This window comes from Neopelma chrysocephalum, unplaced genomic scaffold (genome assembly GCF_003984885.1).
Source record: "Neopelma chrysocephalum unplaced genomic scaffold, ASM398488v2 Primary Assembly neopelma1_130, whole genome shotgun sequence".
Lineage (NCBI taxonomy): Eukaryota > Metazoa > Chordata > Aves > Passeriformes > Pipridae > Neopelma > Neopelma chrysocephalum.
Window position 1 is genome coordinate 128,773 of NW_020897792.1, and position 6,748 is coordinate 135,520.

Here is a 6,748-nt window from a genome sequence, read left to right on the forward strand (position 1 = left end):
TTGGTCCCTGCTATCCAACAGCCTCTTGATTTCCAACCCCAGAGATTTGTATCTGGGTCAAGAGTCCACCCTCCCGCCCTCCTCCCCCCAGCGCAAGGCCCAGCCTATCGTTCCTCAGGTTAGAAATGCTTTTTGCAAAACTCTCCTTGGGTCAGCACTTAGACCGAGCTCAAGGCCAATTCATATTCCATATGAAGGGGTTGGTCCAGTCCAGGATATCAAATATACGCCCAACCTGGCCTGTTCAGTGATATTTAAAACATCTGGCACAGCAACAGCCTCCGCATTTGCAGAGCTCCACGCGTGCGTGTCGCTGAGACGCTGGGCTTTGGAATGAAAATATTAGGACACGTTGGATTGCCATCCCCCCTCCCCCTTCCCAGGCCGGGAAGGATTTCATCATGTGTCTGCTGGGCTCTGATTTAGTTATTTATCTCTGCCGAGTGCCTGACAGATGTTGTCTTGGAAATTTCTGCCTTGCTCCGCGCCGGCCTCGCTTTGCTCCTGCTGCACTCACCGGGAGCTGGTCCTACCCCACTGCCTACAGGGAGCGGTGCTTCTGGGAATGGAGCTGGGAACAAGGCTGGGAACACACACTGGGAGTTAAAAACCCATCCTACCTCACTCCTCTATGTTGTGCCACGCAGCAGAGCAAAGGTCACAATGCAGAGATGTGCCCAAGGTCTGGGGGTGATGGGGTTCAACAGTGGCCCTTCAGCATCTGAGCACACCTGAGTTGGTTGGTTGTCCCAGAATTGTCCCAGAAAAAGGCCATTCTCCTGCTGGCAGGCTCATGTCAGCACAAGAAAGCACCTGAGAACCATCTCCTCACGCGTCCCTCAACTGCACGTTACATTCCAATGCCCTTTCCCAAGGCAACACCAACCTTGCAAGGATTTCTGGTTAAAACCTCCCTCAATCCTCGTCTTCAGAGGTGTTTTTGCACAGAGCAAGGAGACTGTAATAAAAGAGCAGCCACACTTTCCAAATTGTTGTGTCAGCGAGGTCAGGCTGGAGATTGATCTTTTGCAAGACTTGCAGCAAGAACTGCAGCACTGAGCTTCTGCTTTCCCCCAAACCAAACTCTTCATGCTTGTGAAAACTTCCTTTAGGAAGTTCTCAAATTCCTTGGAAACAAGCTGTGTATTTTCAAACCATTTTTTTTTCTATTTGCTTTCTGAATCAGTTTTGCAGCTTTGAAAAAATCAGGTCCCAGTGAAAAACAAAACAAAACAAAAACAAAAACAAACCAAACCAAACAAACAAACAAAACCAAAAACAAAACCAAAAAAAACCCCAAACAACCCGAAACACAAAAACCAATCAGGGAGCAGCTCTAATGACAAAACATCAGAGCTCTGGTTGCACAACGTGCCGTGAGACGCTGACGTTTCTAGGTTTTAATTTAGGCTGTGCCTCGTAAGTGAGAAGGTATTTGTCCCACCAAGGTTTGGAAAGAGCTCTTTCCAAGGAACTGGAGGCCTCGGCTCTTTCTCAGCCCCCCAGATCTCACAGTTCTCAAGGTGAGGCCAGTCCAGAGCCGAGGAGACCTTCCCAGTGGAGAACACGGTTCTACAGGGGTGAGCTCTGGGTAGCTTGGTGCTTGCAGAGGACTTTGCATGGAAATCAGATGGTTTTATTGGAATTTCTCAGAAATGTCCCGCCTGCCTCACAAAAAGGCCCCAAAAATAGTGACTCCCCCAGTTTCACTGTGGATTTGTGCTGTTGCCAGGATGTCACCCTAGAGCAGTTCTTTGAGGTGAGCAGGATGTAAAGGGACCCTCTAAACTGTTTTTCACCTCCCCAGTCCTTCCAGCAGTTAACAGATCCTCTGTCCTCCTCCTGGGATGTGAGTTTCCACCCAGAATGAGTTGCTTCTCCCACTTTATTCTCTGCCATCCTCAAACACATGGTTTATCCCACCGCTTTACCCTTCCCTCTCCACCAGCTGAGCAATGAGAATCATTCAGGTTGGAGAAGACCTCTGAGATCAGCCAGTCCGACATCATCCTTATCCCAACCCCAACCCATCTACCTCCCACAGAAGAGCTGCCTTAAACCCCACCAGACACATCTGTTTTCGGAGCTCACGGCGACTCCTCCACCTTGGTGCTTCCAAAATTCCCTCTAAATGAAAGGCTGCCCGGCAGCATCCCAAAAATCGAGGCTTTGAAGCCACCTCCCACCTCCCTGGCCTGTTTTTGCTTTTTCAGACTCCATCAAAATCACACAGATGGTCCTGTCAAGAGCGCAAGGACATTTCGGTGTCTTCCCCGCACCCAAAATCTAAGCCAGCTCACACAAAGGATCTTCCAGCTCCATTTCCTCCATGTGTTATTTTTATGTATCTTCCAGGGGAATGCGACTGGAGAATTTGAATTTAATAAGTGCGGGATATGGGGCTCTCTGAAGGCTTCAAAGCACAACCGGGGCACCTGCGATGGATCAAAGGGCTACGGGAATATCGCAAGGAATTACTGGCCCTTCAGGAGAGCGAGACCCCACAAATGCCTACTGGATCCACGCTCCAGCCCCCTTGGGAGGGCAGAATTGTTAAAGGCCCACAGAGAGCAAAAGAAAGCTTTTCTGCTGACTCTGCAAGTTGTGGCTCAGACTCGGAGTCACCTGACAGCAGGACCCACAGTAACCTCGATCCAAGAGCGCCGAAGAGAAGGAAATGAAACATCACAGGAGGATTGAGGCCAGAAGGAAAAATAAATGGCAAAGCTCAGCTGATAATGAAAAAGCTGGGGTAGGTTCAGGCTGAGGACAGGTATGGTTTAGAGCTCACAGAACATTCAGAGTGGGAAGGGACTTCCAAGGATCATCGAGCCCGGCTCCTCCTTCAAAATCTAAATGCAAGTTAAAAGACCTTTTGAGCTAAAACACACAAAAATGCAACACTTTGCAGTCCACTACAGGTTGTGGTGCTCGTCCTCCTGGCAAAGAGAGCTACTAGGCAGTGGGTTTGGTTTAATTCAAGGATGGAAACTAGACCATCTCCTTAGGCTGCAGCTGCTGCCCAGCTCACCTCCCAAACTGGGGTCCTCCTGGAGAAGGTTGGAGCATGTGCATCCCCCCTTCATTTCAGTGCAATAATTTATGTTCGAAGACCAAAAGGGTGTTCTTCTCTCCTGCAGAGATCAAAATGCACCCACATTTTAGTTTCACCCCCAGGAGTCTTTCTCCAGCCCACCTCTCCTCAGTGGTGCTGCAGGATGGGGGCAAGCTGGCACAGAAATCAGAGCCCAGGTTCTCACAGCTCTGCTGGAGCTCTGCTTCCCACCATCCAATCCCACTGACACGGCAAGGCTCGGGAGCCCTGAGGATACCCCATCCCTGGAAGTGTCCAGGGCCAGGTTGGACAGGGCTTGGAGCAACCTGGGCTAGTGGAAGCTGTCCTTGCCCATGGCAGGGGGTGGCACTGCATGGGACCTTGAAGTTCCTTTCCAACCCAAACCAGCCCATGGTTCTATGATAATACCAAGCAATCAACATGTTCTTGTCCAAACAAGAACATCAGGAATGTTCTGGAGCAAGGCATCAATGGAAGGAGGAAGGATACCCTGGCTCCTAGAGGCAGCAGGCTTGGAAGTTCATCCCTTCTCCCTCATCCCAACACGCATCTTCCCTGATGCTGCACGTGCAAATCCACGGCTGTTTTGCAGGAATGCTCTTCCTGTGCTTTTGAGGGTCGCAGCTGCTTCCCTGATAATTTCATCTCCATGCTCCAGCTACCACACACACGTTCCTTTACGGCAGTTTGGGGTCTGGACATCCAGAACTCCATCCCAAAGGCTTGTGCTGTGGTTCGGGATGCCCAACAGACTCCAACACAGGCAAAGGTTGTTGCTCTTGAGGAAACAACATTATTTCTGGAGCACCTGTGCAAACCCAGTTGTACTCATTTATGATTTTTAGGGTTGTTTCTTTTAAATTCAGCCAGCCTTAAGTTTTGAGGATTTGTTTGTTTGGCTTGGGGCTTTTTCACCTGATAGCTTTTGAAAGCAATGATGGGCCTTTCCTGCTTTTTCTCCCCAGATCTCACTAGGAATGTCAAAGCCTGGTTTCCCCTGGATTTGCCGAGGGTCCCAGAAGTGGAATTTGATCTTTTGGGGGTCCAGTTGAGCCTTTAACAAAACTATCTTTTCTCCCCTCAAAGTTTATTCAGGTGCTTGAGTTAAACAGGTGTTGGTAAAGACAAAGAGAAAAGCAGAAGTTTTAATCAGTCTAAGAAAAATCATTTCCTCTCTCAGCTGAGCAGGTTTGGCTCTCCCTTCTGATGTTGTGTGTGGAGCTGCTAAGCAATTCATATTTTTCTTCCTTAAATGAAAGATTTCACCCTTTCAGCATCAAATTAAATACCAAAGTGAAACCAAATCACAAGAAATTTGATCGGAAGGTACCAGCCCATTGCTGCAACAGAAACCTAAACAGGAGGTAAAGGACTCACACTCGGAGGGCCTGGTTTGCCAAAAGGGCTCCTGTTTTCCAAGGAATGTTGGCACGTTTCACAGAACGTTGTCCTATTTAGAAAACAAACATTTTTGCCCTCCGTAACTAATCCTGCCGGGTGTTTCCTCATCTCCCTGCAGAGAAGCTCAGCAGCCACCCGGGGAGTTCTCCAAGGAGACACCCTTTCCCTCTTCCAGGCCACTTAAACACACAAAAGGAAGGCACAAAGGACCCAAACCTGGAGGCAGAGGGTGGAGCTCCCTGTTTTAAGCAGAGGAATATTTGGGAGGGTTGAGCCCAATTGCTTGAGTTTATCCAGTGATGACAGTGACCAAAGCAGTTGAACTCTTCCTTTCTGCTACAGGGAACTCAGGTCCCATCTCCAGGATCCCATTGGTTCAGAGCTGGCCAAAGACCCTATAAATCACTGATTTTAACAAACCCCATCTTCCTCTCCTGGGAAATTCAGATTTTCTCGCTTCTGAAACCTTAACAAACCTCCCCCTGTTTTGCCCTGGCGTTCAAAATTGTGATTTCTTCAAATCCTGACAATTCCCAAAAGCCCAGTGGGCTCCAGCACAGCCGTTCTGGTGCCATCAGCAGATGCATCCAACTCCTGGGAGGGGTTTTCCTTCTCCAGGCAGAGTTATCCTTGTCCTGGTTCATTTTGGCTTCCCTCCACCCAACACCTGAGCTGCCAAATGCTGCACCTTGGTGGTTAAATTCTGGAGTCAACAGTTCAATTCCATCCTCAACAGCTGAAACTTTGCTTTGAGAAAGATTCTTCTGTGGATTTATGGGGAAAACCATTTATTTCAACGGCAGTAAAATTACACCAGGGCTTTAATTTTGCAGTGCCTTGTTGCTCTCTTTTCACCTCAAAACTTAATAAAGTTCTGAAAATCAAGGCTGATTTACCTCCAGGGTCCTGGTTAATCTTCAGAATTAATGAAAAGCAGGAATAGAAGACACAGAACTTTGGTTTTTCTCTTGGTGGGTTTTCCAGCCACACAAATTCACACTGACTACGGGTTTCAAGAGGTGTAAAAGGAAGGAGAACAAAATATTTCCCATGCTTTGATTTCCCAGGTCATGAAACAATATTTGCACTTTTCCCAGCCCAGGTTTTAAGCTACTGCTTCAGTCACAATTAATATTCCACCTTTCAAAGAGAGGAAAAAAAAATAACTCTGCCTTCCCCATGGATTCCCAGGGAGACATTCCACTCCGATCTGCAATTAGTGGTGGCCTCAGGCAAATGATCTAAAATAGAAATGTTATTTTTGGAATTGTGATAGCTGCTACTTTTTACTCTCCCCAAAGCCAGTTCTTTTTGCCTTGCACTGTCATTAAAAATAGAACCAATAGAATCCACAGCTACCACGGTGCTGCCTCGTGGTTTCTTCCTGCAGCAGGACACACGCTGTCGTTCCAATGCTCCCAAAGGGAAATTCCCTGGATTTCTAACCTTGCCAGCAATCAATGATCAGATCTGAAATACTGCACCCAGACAGAGCTGTGGCTGGTCTCAATTACCCTGGTCCTGCTGGCAAGAGCTGGGATGTGCAGATGGGAACAGGTCCTCCAACAGCCTGAGATCCCAACCCAACAGCTGCTGGAGCCACCAGAGATCTTTTCTAACTCAGAAGGGGTTCAGGTCAGAAATTCAGGCCTGATTTTAGTGTATCCATAACTTTAAATGCCTCCCTGTGTTTCCCACAGAAGTGGACAGGACTCAGAAGCACCTCTCCTCTCCAAGACATGCTCCAGTGGCATATCCACAGCTGCTCTGGGCAACCTGTGCCAGGGCCTCCCCACCCTCACAGCCAACAATTCCCTCCCAATATCCCATCTATCCCTGCCCTCTGGCAGTGGGAAGCCATTCCCCCTTGTCCTGTCCCTCCATCCCTTGTCCCCAGTCCGTCTCCAGCTCTCCTGGAGCCCCTTTAGGCCCTGGAAGGGGCTCCAAGGTCTCCCCAGAGTTCTTTTCTCCAGAAGATGGCCCTTGAAACTCACACTTTGCTTGGTCAAAACCTGGATGGAGCTGCCATGGACAAAGGGCCTGTGGGGCTTTCTGAGGAGGAAGAGATGTCCACTGGGAAAATCAGAATTTTCTGGGCTGGAAGGGACCCACAGGGATCATCGAGTCCAGCTCTGCAGTGAATGGCCCCTGCAGGGATCGAGCCCCGACCTTCCTTCCCTTCTCTTTTTTATTGTCATTACCCTGTAAAGTCCTGCCTAAAATTCCCAGCCTCCTCAAGCACCAAACTGAGGGAGCCTGGTGGATCCACCA